The following is a 12,727-nucleotide window of genomic DNA, read 5'->3' on the forward strand; positions in this document are numbered from 1 at the left end:
GTCAAACACTCCTCTGATATCTGCCACCTCCTTGAAGAACTGGACCTTTATGTCCTTGGTTTTATGGAGACATGGTTCATAGCCAGCTCTGTCACAAGTTTTGACACTTTCCTCCCCGATGGCTACGAGATCCTCTCTGCACCCAGATGCACCAGGCTTGGAGGGGGCATATCCCTGATATTTCCTGAGTGGATTCCTGCCACTATCATTCCAACTCAGATGTACTCCTCTTTCAAATGCCTTGTCTGCAGGCTCTCAATCGATCCGAGCCTTCTCTTACTGTTGCTACTCTCTTCCAGCACCCTGGTCAAATCACCTCTTTTCTCTCTGAGTGGGCTGGCCTCTCCTCCTCCCTCCTGGCCTCAACCACACAACTCCTCCTCCTCGGTGAACTCAACACCCACCTCGATTCTCCCTGTCCCTCATCTTTGCTCTTTCGAGACCTCTGTGATTCCCCCTCACTCTCTATCCTCCCCTCTTGCCGGACACACTCTGCAGGACACACACTTGATGTCTTGATCTCCTCTGGCCTCCCCATTTCTATCCCTCTGAGCACTCCTCTCTCCTGGAGTGACTACTGCCTTCTTTCCTCTCATCTCTCACTCTCTTCCCCCCAAGCCAAGCCTATCCCAACACTGCCACCTACCTTCTCGGACATCCGACCCATGAGGCGTGTGTCAGTTGAGGCTTTCGCTGACACCTTCCCTCCCGCCCCCTCCTCCTCTGGCTGACTCACACCAGGAAACACCCCTGTCCCTTCTCTACTCTTCTATTACAAACACTCTTGATGCTCTGGCCCCTGTCATGAGGATCCGCTTGAAGTTCAAAGCCAAGTACAATTCCTGGTATGACTTTGACCTAGCTCACTTAAACGTAAGTGTAGGGCGGCTGAGAGGAAATGGAAGGCTTCTTGTTCACCCTCTGACAAACTGGCCTGTCGCCTGCACCAAAGGCAATACCGACTCTCTGTCTGCACCAAGAAGAGAGTCCACATTCAAGCCCATGTCTCTGTGGCATCTAACAACTCGGCTGAACTCTTTAAAATCTGGAAAGAGATTGCGAACCATGTTGCAGCCTCCACCCCTCCTCGTGCCTCACAGGCTCTCTGCAATGCCCTTGCCAGTCACTTTATCTCAAAAACCCAGGACATCCTGTCCACGCTCTCCTCCCCTCCCCCTCCTATTCCCTCCCAGTCTGAGCCTGCTGACCCTCCTTCAACCACGCCCCCACCCCCGTTCTCATCTTTTCATCTTTTCTCCCATGATGAGGTTGCTAGACAAGTCCGATCTATGAAAGCCTCGTCAAAACAGGTTCATCCCTGTTCCTCTAAAACCATCAAGGACCACATTGACACCCTCTCTCCGGCCCTTGCCGATTTTTGCAACCACTCCTTTTTGCCTCTGGATCCTTCCCCTCCCCTCTGAAGCACTCCCTTGTGCATCCTCTTCTCAAGAAACCTACAGCTGGTCCTTCTTGCCCGGCTAACTATTGCCCAATTTCCATTACTCCCTTTCTGTGCAAACTCCTGGAAAAGCTGGCCATCTCTCAGCTAAACCTCTGATTCTATTGGCTGTCTCCATGACCGCCAGTCTGGCTTCAGAGCTGCCAGAAGCACAGAAACTGCTCTCCTGAAAATCCGGGAATATCTACTCTCCAACCTTGACTCCAACATTCCCTCTGTCCTCATCCTACTTGATCTCTCTTCTGCCTTCGACATGGTCAACCATAGCATCCTGCTCAACTATCTCTGTGATAACCTGGGCATCACTGATCAGGCTCTAGCCTGGCTGACCTCTTCCTCTCTGATCGACCCTCCCAGGTTCAACTCAGGTCCTTTCTATCATCTATCCTCCTCTCTACCTGTTGGTTCCCCAGGGGTCTAATCTTTTGCCCTGGCTTTTCAACCAATACCTGGCAACTCTTGCCCACTACATTGCCATTTTCTGCTCAAACTTCCAGTGCTACGCTGATGACCATCAACTCATTTTGAGGCTGCCCTCGGCCACCTCCTCTCCCTCTCTCATCTCTGATTGCCTAACTGCCATTCAAGATTGGTGTGCCGCCAATGATCTTTGTCTGAATGCCAGCAAGACAGAGATCATCCTCATCGGCACACCCCCTCACTGTCTTTCCCCTCAATGTCTGGCCTGCCTCCATTGGCCCTCCACCTATCCCCACCTGCGAGGGTAAGAACCTCGGGGTCATCTTTGACTCCTCACTTTCCTTCTCTGCCCACATCGCTGAAGACTTGATAAAAAGGTCAAAGGTCCTACTGCACTTCCTCAGAGGTACTCTGCCTTTCCTCTCATTCCCCCAGAAGCTTATTGTCTCCCAATATCTGGTTCTCTCTAGGTTGAACTATTGTAACATCCTCTTTCTAAACCAACCTGCCTCTTCTCTCCGCTCTCTGCAACTAATCCAGAACAGGACTGTGAGACTTGTCCTTGGCCTCAAGCCCTGGGATCGTATCTCTCCAGCTCTGAAATCTCTTCACTGGCTCCCTTTCTGGGGCCTGGGTCCAAAATACCTTCAGGTATCCGTACGCAAATACCTGCCCTGTCGAGCGCTTTGCTCCTCCACCTCTAACTCCCTCAGGGTCAGTCAATTTTCAAAGAAACGAGCTGGGGGTAGGTCTCTGTCTTCAGGTGGGGCCTCCCTCTGGAACAGCCTCGCTGTCACTCTAAAACTTGAAAAAAAAACATCTCTGGTTCCGAAAGCACCTCAAGACCTTCCTCTTTGCTTCTGCCTTTGCTCTCCCTCTCCCTTGCTGATCTGCTCTCTCTTGGCACCGTACACCTGGCCACCCTCTGTCCCCTGGGCCCAGGTACCTGCTCACCCTGCCATCCTCTTGCACTGCCTCCTGGCCATCCCTTGCACTGGCGACTGTATTTGTACCCATACAGTCCCCCAGCCCCTCCCCATTTTCTTCTTTTTCTGCACTTATCAGACTTACCCAGTCTGCTGCCTTAAACATAGCACTTGCCACTTGCTGGCTGCATTACCACTGTTTGTCACCTCTATTATCAATTTATTTTTATTTATTATTATTTATTTGTTCTCCTCTGCTCCTCACTTTCCACTCTCCCCCTTCCATGCACTTTTTCCCCTTTCCCTTTCCCATGCACTTGTGCGTTCTGAATGTCACTGGGCCTAGTAAGATCATTGTTTTTGTTCTCTCCTGATCCCCTCCCTTGCCTTGTCGTGCTCTAAAAACACTTGTGTATAAGCGCGATATAATTAAATTATCATATCATATCATGCACCTGGCCCACCTCAACGCAGCCCACCATGCTGCAGGCCGCCTCATTAAAAGCGCCCACAAATACGACTGTATCTCTGCAACACTGCATAAGCTTTACTAGCTCCCTATCTCCCCCACCCCAGGAGCATATTCAAAACTGCAGGTATCACCTACAAAGCTGTCTCAAACAGAACACCAACATGCTTGGTGGCTAAATGTCACATTTCCGGTGGATCTTGCACCCCACATAGCAAAACTATCAAAATGTTATAGTCTGAGCTAGCCCACAAAGAGAAGACTTGCCAGCAGTCAATCTCCTGACACGCTTTGACTATTTGGAATTGAATCCCAGCAGAGACTTGGAATGCCCCCACCATCCTCCATTTTCACAAAACACTAAAAATGAGTTTTGTTCAACAATACCTGCTGGATGAATACAAATTCGACCTTTTCTCCACCAACATTACTTCACTAATATATCAAACGCAGGCCCATTGCTGGAACCCCCTGCTGTAAAGCATTTGCTGCTCCCAATCTAAGTTTACCACATAAGCAATAACATAAATAAAAGGTATACTTGATGGCTTTGTCACCAGCACAATCAGAGAAGGCAATATTGGACTCAACCCAAAAGTGGGATTGAAATGTACTGATGGCCTGCAGGCTCTGGGGCAAGTGGTCTTTGGAAGCCTTCCCATGATGGATGGCATAGGCAGTGTTGAAAAGGGTACTTACCAACACTGAGCTATCCACCAAATCAACCTGACACCACAGTAAGCACATGAAGTGAAGTGAGTGGGCACCACTGGTAGTAAATCCGCGTGTCTCTGGTATTCAAAATTAGTGTACGAAAAAAAACTTTTCAAACAATATGTGTCAAAACACTTGAAAAGGAGCTGGCTGTGAAAAGTTTGGAGACACCCAAACTCAAAATACATGTGAAGCAATAGACCAGGTAAAATATCTAGTCACACAGCCGCTCTCTACGTTACCCAACCTGGGTTGTGGTTTTTCAAAATTACTAACAGTTCAGCTTTAAAATCAAAAAAATATACTTCAAATTACAAAAAGATACACAAGAAGTTCTGTTGTTTTTCAAAATAGTTTATATCAAAAAAATGATCTAAAAAAAATGAGTGGTCGCTAATATTTTCTTAGTGAGGAAGAGTTTGCCACAATTAATTAATCAATCAGACTGAATTTGCCAATGCATTTTGGAAATGAATTTCCTTCATCAGGGCCAGTCTATAAATAATACATACATATTCATGAACAAAGGAAACAGTTCAAAACGGTGCATAATTGCATATTGGTGGCATACATCATCATGGTAAAGTTAAAAACGTACCATTCAGTTGAGGTTGCAGTAGTAGATGAGTAAGAAAGATCAGAAAAAAGAAAAAATAGAAAAGGCCAATGAGACACTATTGTATATAGATAACTATCAGTCGAATGAAAAAGAAAAAGAGCCAGTTACCTGTGACAGGTAGGTAGAATGTTGAGCGTGGCGAACTAAAGTGTAGCAGCCATGTGGTGACTCGTAGCAATTGGCTATATGGGAGGTTTGTGAGTAGACTGGGTTGATGGAAGCTGAGGTGGTGTAGAAGGTTATTGCGGTCAGTTGATTTGCGAAATAGAGAAGTGCTGTAGCCAGTTATTTGTTTTTTGACAAGGACATCCAGGAAAGTAATAGTGTCATACGAGGTCTCTCTCGTGAACTGGATGCGCTGATCAATGCTATTGAGATATTAAAAGAAGACATCAAAGGATGCTCTAGTGCCTTTCCACACTCCAAAAATATCATCAATGTAGCGCGTCCATAGACGAATATCCTTGTTCCATTCTTGTTTATTCAATACATTGTCCGTCTCAAACTTGTACATAAAACAGTTGGCATATGTGGGTGTGCCAACCTTTTAAATAATCATGACTACGGATGAGAACCGCTTTCTACAACGGGTTTCTTCTGTTTCCAGCAATCGCATTGCAGGCTACTTTACTGCACTGATTCCTGTCAGGCAGTTCGAATCGGTCACCACATGCCCGCTACACTTTAGTTCACCACACTCAACATTCTACCTACCTGTCACAGGTAACTGGCTCTTTTTCTTTTTCATTCAACTGATAGTTACCTATATACAATAGTGTCTCATTGGCCTTTTCCATTTTTTCGTTTTTCTGCTCTTTCTTACTCACCTACTACTGCAACCTCAACTGAATGGTATGTTTTTAACTTTACCATGATGATGTATGACACCAATATGCAATTATGCACCGTTTTGAACTGTTTCCTTTGTTCATGAATATGTATGTATTATTTTTAGACTGGCCCTGATGAAGGAAATTTATTTCCGAAATGCATTGGCAAATTTGGTCTGATTGATTAATTAATTGTGGCAAACTCTTCCTCACTAAGAAAATATTAGTGACCACTCATTTTTAGATCATTTTTTTGATATAAACTATTTTGAAAAACAACAGAACTTCTTGTTTATCTTTTTGAAATTTGAAGTATATTTTTTTGACATTAAAGCTGAACTGTTAGTAATTTTCAAAAACCACAACCCAGGTTGGGTAACGTAGAGAGTGGCTGTGTGACTAAGTATTTAACTTGGTCTCTTGCACCACAGTAAGCACATGACACATTCCTTGATTCATTGATAAGTATGAACTACACTTAGCCACAACAGTAAGGCAGCAGACTCAGATTCTCAAATGTGCACTATACAGTATGATTACATGTGCTATGTTCAGTAAAAATGGGCACTGAATTCTTTGCATCAGGGTGCCATGTTGCTACCCCAAATGTATAGGCCCAGGGCACATGCCCGTTTTGTCATCCCACAAAGATATCTCTGGTGCAGATGGCTTTGGGAATTTCTGTACCTTGCTGTGTAATGTGTCTCATTATATCTTATCCTTCTTCTAGAATCTCTCAAGTTCCCCCTAGACTGCACCATGCAGTGGAAGTACACCCATATCCTCAATAAAGATGGAGGGGAAGCTCTGGAGCATGGTACCTCAGAGGATCACCCCACAGACCCTGCTAAAGGTCCAGTACAGCGCTGTAGCATCCGGTCAAGTCTGTTATAAATCTTGGCATAAACATTTCAGAGTCTCTATCTCCAGAGCTCCAAGTCAGGGCCAGGTGCAGCGCTGGACATTTGAAATTGAAACCTCTAAGAAAAACACTTCCCTTCCTGTCTGATGAACTATGTGCCCCTTTGATTTCTGCTTCTATTTCAGGAACTGTCGACTATTCTAATGCCACTCTTCTAGCCCAACCGTAATACCATATTAACCAACTACAGGTCTTGCAATATTCTGCTTCAAGGCTTCTGGCCAATCTTCCGAAATTTGTTTCTACTACTCCTATTCTTGGAAAACTTAATTCCCTCCCCATTGAATGCAGGATTACATTTAAGACCCTTTGTTTTGTGCATCGATCCTTTTATGGCCAAGGGGCTGCCTATTTGTAGGAAAGACTTTGTAAATATAACTAGTCTCATGCACTGCGATCGGCTGACACTCTTCTTTTGACTGTACCTAGATTGTGGAAGAAGACAGTTGGCGGACAGGCTTTTTCAGTAGCCGCACTAAAGATCTGGAACACTCCACCAATGCATCTGCGAGCAACAGAGTGTCACTGGGACTTCAGGAAGTAGCCTAAAACGTTTCTGTTTCCAGTGGTTTCAATATTGTCTCTTTTGTTTGCTCGATCTGGTGTATTGTCTCTTCTTCCACAAGCCTACTCAGCATCAGGACACCCAATGGGTCACAGCTTGCGCTACACAAGTCCATAACAGAACACATTCAAACCAGAGTTTCTGATGCCAAAAGTAGTGGTGAAAGTGAGTAACACATACAGTATCTGAGAATTGATGGTGACATACATGGAATGATGCAAATAGTGATTGGCAGCAAAGGAAAACATACCATATCCAGACGGGTAAAACACATTTACAAAATTGGTGATAGTCCAAGGGCCATCGATTTTGTGAATAGAGTATTTCGTTACAAATGGATGACTGTTAACTCAACTCAATGGCTTCTGTATTGACGGTGTTCAGTTTGACTGAAATGTCTCCTTGTACTATAAATTAGGCTAGCATTCTCCTTATTTTTGGCTTCTTGTAAAACATAGGAATGGACCGTTTGTGCCACTTTAGCAGCCCACATGCTTGGCACCAAAACATGCAGTAGGTTGGCTTCAGAGTTCAGGAGGATTTTCAGAATTCTGAAATGTCAAGTGCGCAAAATAAAGGACTAATATATGATGGCAGAGAGCACAGGGGGATTGTAACCACCCATAATCACATGTTGTTGAGGAGCATCATGGTGGTGATGTTGACTGTAACCCTGACCCCCACTTTTCAGACTCTCTCATTAACTCATTTCTCGCAGACCTCAGCTCACCCTTTCCCACCATTATACTACCCACTTGTTCCACAGTTATCCCCTCAGCAAGGGGGCCCACCACCATACCTCCTTTGGTACCCTTGTTCTTTAACACATGCCATGTCCACTCCTGAATCTCCCATGCCCCCACCAACCCCCTATGCATGACTCACCAGAAGAAGATCATTGGTCCCGCATTACCGGATTCCCACTGAAAACCATTTCAGTTTAGAATAGGCAAGAGATTGTTGATAAGTTCAGCCAATGCCCATGCGATATGGAAAGGATACTATTAAAACATTTGGTGACTTTTGAGCAGTATCAGCAGTTATACAAGAGGGTTAACTTTTATGGCACTTATAACTTTACTTTATTAAAGTTGTAATGCACACACATTGACCCATAGGCTTTAGGGGGCAGACTGGCTCACAACAAAAACACAAAAAGAGTGCTGACTCAGTCAAGAATATAGGAAAGAAGGGTGAAATGATCAGAAACCATGGAAGAGATCTAAGCAAACAATAGACAGGGTAATTCATAGAATTTCGCAGAAAAGTGTGGCAAGCGGCTGGCGCAGAGTGTCCGCGTGCGATTGTCTGCGCCAGGCACGTGCGCTAAAACCGATTTCCGCGCACAGCGTATCCATGGATTTTAGGCTCCCAAACCAGCCGTGGCGCAGAGTATCGCAGCGACCCTGCAGCAGCGCCAGTAACGCCCCCAAGAACGCCCTCGCGCAAGGAAAAGCCATCAAAATCGCTAAATCATCGCAAAGGGCTGCGCTAACACTGGACCAGTTTACAGGGCTGCCAAACAAGGAACGCAAAGCGGGTAACGTGCATATCAGGGGTACGCGTAAAGTTATACACGCGATTAGCCAGGGTGCCAGGGTACGTGTATTTCAGGGGTGCGCGGGAAGTTCAACACGCGATAGTCCAGGGAACGTGTATTACAGGGGTACGCGGGAAGTTCAACACGCGATAGTCCAGGGAACGTGTATTACAGGGGTACACGGGAAGTTCAACACGCGATAGTCCAGGGAACGTGAATTACAGGGGTACGCGGGAAGTTCAACACGCGATTGTCCAGGGAACGTGTATTACAGGGGTACGCGGGAAGTTCAAGACGCGATAGTCCAGGGAACGTGAATTACAGGGGTACGCGGGAATTATCACACGCGATTTGGCAGGGTACGTGAATTACAGGGGTGCGTGGGAATAATCACACGCCATTTTGCTGGGTACGTGTATTACAGGGGTGCGTGGGAATTATCACACGCGATTAGGCTGGGTAGGTCCTCACAGGTGTTCCCTGTACACCCTCCACGGCCCCTGCAGGCAGCCCACAAAACAGGGGACTACCCTGCACACCTGCTCATGTCCCCCTGCGCCCCCACCCCCCAGCCACCAGGGGCACCCACCACCAGGCCCCCACCCATGTCTCCTACCACCCCCACCCCCCAGCAGTGCAGGGGCAGCCTCCACCAGGCCCCCACTCATGCCCGACTCATGTCTCCCACCACCCCCACCCCCCAGCACTGTGGGGCACCTGCCAGCAGGCCCCAACCCATGTCACCCACCACCCCCACCCCCCAGCAGTGCAGGGGCATCCTCCACCAGGCCCACACTCATGTCCCCTATCACCCCCACCCCCCCCGCCACCAGGGGCACCCTCCACCAGGCCCCCACTCATGTCTCCCACCACCCCCACCCCCCCAGTCACCAGGGGCAGCCCCCACCAGGCCCCCACTCATGTCCCCTATCACCCCCACCCCCCCAGTCACCAGGGGCAGCCCCCACCAGGCCCCCACTCATGTCCCCTATCACCCCCACCCCCCCAGTCACCAGGGGCACCCTCCACCAGGCCCCCACTCATGTCTCCCACCACCCCCACCCCCCAGCAGTGCAGGGGCAGCCTCCACCAGGCCCCCACCCATGTCTCCCACCACCCCCACCCCCCAGCAGTGCAGGGGCAGCCCCCACCAGGCCCCCACTCATGTCCCCTATCACCCCCACCCCCCCAGTCACCAGGGGCAGCCTCCACCAGGCCCCCACTCATGTCCCCTATCACCCCCACCCCCCCAGTCACCAGGGGCAGCCCCCACCAGGCCCCCACTCATGTCCCCTATCACCCCCACCCCCCCAGTCACCAGGGGCACCCTCCACCAGGCCCCCACTCATGTCTCCCACCACCCCCACCCCCCCAGTCACCAGGGGCAGCCTCCACCAGGCCCCCACTCATGTCCCCTATCACCCCCCCCCCCAGTCACCAGGGGCAGCCTCCACCAGGCCCCCACCCATGTCTCCCACCACCCCCACCCCCCAGCAGTGCAGGGGCAGCCCCCACCAGGGCCCCACTCATGTCCCCTATCACCCCCACCCCCCCAGTCACCAGGGGCACCCTCCACCAGGCCCCCACTCATGTCTCCCACCACCCCCACCCCCCCAGTCACCAGGGGCAGCCTCCACCAGGCCCCCACTCATGTCTCCCACCACCCCCACCCCCCCAGTCACCAGGGGCAGCCCCCACCAGGCCCCCACTCATGTCCCCTATCACCCCCACCCCCCCAGTCACCAGGGGCAGCCCCCACCAGGCCCCCACTCATGTCCCCTATCACCCCCACCCCCCCCAGTCACCAGGGGCACCCTCCACCAGGCCCCCACTCATGTCTCCCACCACCCCCACCCCCCAGCAGTGCAGGGGCAGCCTCCACCAGGCCCCCACCCATGTCTCCCACCACCCCCACCCCCCAGCAGTGCAGGGGCAGCCCCCACCAGGCCCCCACTCATGTCCCCTATCACCCCCACCCCCCCAGTCACCAGGGGCAGCCTCCACCAGGCCCCCACTCATGTCCCCTATCACCCCCACCCCCCCAGTCACCAGGGGAAGCCCCCACCAGGCCCCCACTCATGTCCCCTATCACCCCCACCCCCCCAGTCACCAGGGGCAGCCTCCACCAGGCCCCCACTCATGTCTCCCACCACCCCCACCCCCCAGCAGTGCAGGGGCACCCTCCACCAGGCCCCCACTCATGTCTCCCACCACCCCCACCCTCCCAGTCACCAGGGGCACCCTCCACCAGGCCCCCACTCATGTCTCCCACCACCCCCACCCCCCAGCAGTGCAGGGGCAGCCTCCACCAGGCCCCCACCCATGTCTCCCACCACCCCCACCCCCCAGCAGTGCAGGGGCAGCCCCCACCAGGCCCCCACTCATGTCCCCTATCACCCCCACCCCCCCAGTCACAAGGGGCACCCTCCACCAGGCCCCCACTCATGTCTCCCACCACCCCCACCCCCCCAGTCACCAGGGGCAGCCTCCACCAGGCCCCCACTCATGTCTCCCACCACCCCCACCCCCCCAGTTACCAGGGGCAGCCCCCACCAGGCCCCCACTCATGTCCCCTATCACCCCCACCCCCCAGTCACCAGGGGCACCCTCCACCAGGCCCCCACTCATGTCTCCCACCACCCCCACCCCCCAGCAGTGCAGGGGCAGCCTCCACCAGGCCCCCACCCATGTCTCCCACCATCCCCACCCCCCAGCAGTGCAGGGGCAGCCCCCACCAGGCCCCCACTCATGTCCCCTATCACCCCCACCCCCCCAGTCACCAGGGGCAGCCTCCACCAGGCCCTCACTCATGTCCCCTATCACCCCCACCCCCCCAGTCACCAGGGGCAGCCCCCACCAGGCCCCCACTCATGTCCCCTATCACCCCCACCCCCCCAGTCACCAGGGGCAGCCTCCACCAGGCCCCCACTCATGTCTCCCACCACCCCCACCCCCCAGCAGTGCAGGGGCACCCTCCACCAGGCCCCCACTCATGCCTCCCACCACCCCCACCCCCCAGTCACCAGGGGCACCCTCCACCAGGCCCCCACCCATGTCTCCCACCACCCCCACCCCCCAGCAGTGCAGGGGCAGCAGGCAGTCAGGCAGCAGCAGGTGGGAGCGTGCTCGGGCTCTGGGGGGCAGTAGTTCGGCCTTCCGGGCAGGAGCGTGGTATTCCGTGTGCGTACGCGTGGCCAGCTTGGTACGGAGTGATTTAGCACATGAAAATCCTGCACGTCAGCGTGAAAACTGAGGAAAGGCCCAAAGCGCGTAAGCGCGTCTGTGACGTGACCCGCACAGGTGTTTCCCACACAGCACGTGATGACAGAGCACACGTGGAAAGACTGCACGTCAGAGTGTAATCGCGTGTGATTGGTGGAAATGGCCCTACACGCAGAAGTGACAAAGCGTGTGATTGGTGGAAATGGCCCTACACGCAGAAGTGACAAAGCGTGTAATTGGTGGAAATGGCCCTACATGCAGAAGTGACAAAGCGTGTGATTGGTGGAAATGGCCCTACACGCAGAAGTGACAAAGCATGTAATAGGTGGAAATGGCCCTAGCGCGTACACGCCACGTAAGTGACGCTGGACGTGTGGGCCTGTATAAAAGGTACATGTAGAACACGTTTTCCTTGTACGTGCTTTTCGTGGAGAGCGAGTGGGTGAATTCTGTACTTCTTGTCGTTTCACACGCGATTTACTTCACGGCGTTTCAAGTTCGTATTCCCTGTTACCTCTGACAGCTTTTTCTCTTTTTTCTCTTTTACTGGTTTACCTGGGCCTGTTCCCTCAAACAGTGTTCCCTTCTACTGTTGTCCTGTCTCCTCAGACAGCGTACAAATCTTCTTTTGGCGGGGGTGTTGCCAACCAAACGTGCTCCTTTTACACGCTCGTTTACCAGGCAGGCGGTGAGTCACGCACGTATCTAACATCTGTGCTTGCCCCGTGTGTAGCCTACCCCTTCAGAGGTCATTCTAGGCTGCGTGTGACACGCATACGTTCATTCTTGTGTTACTGGGTGCCACAGCGTAGTGCAGGTTTTTCTTTCTGCACACGTGGTCTAGGAGGGGTTGCGTGCACGTCATCTCCCTTTTTTGGGCCTCCTGTGCGTTGCGTGACCCGTCATCTTTCCCCAGGGGTTACATTCAGCCTTGCTAGAGCACTAGGGTACAATTACCATCTGGTACCCAACCCCTTTGACCCCCAATTGCCCAGGACAATAGTCTACATCCACTCCCATACGCACATTAACATCAGT

Source organism: Ambystoma mexicanum, chromosome 2q, assembly GCF_040938575.1.
Source record: "Ambystoma mexicanum isolate Mex_15411 chromosome 2q, UKY_AmexF1_1, whole genome shotgun sequence".
Taxonomy (NCBI): Eukaryota; Metazoa; Chordata; class Amphibia; order Caudata; family Ambystomatidae; genus Ambystoma; species Ambystoma mexicanum.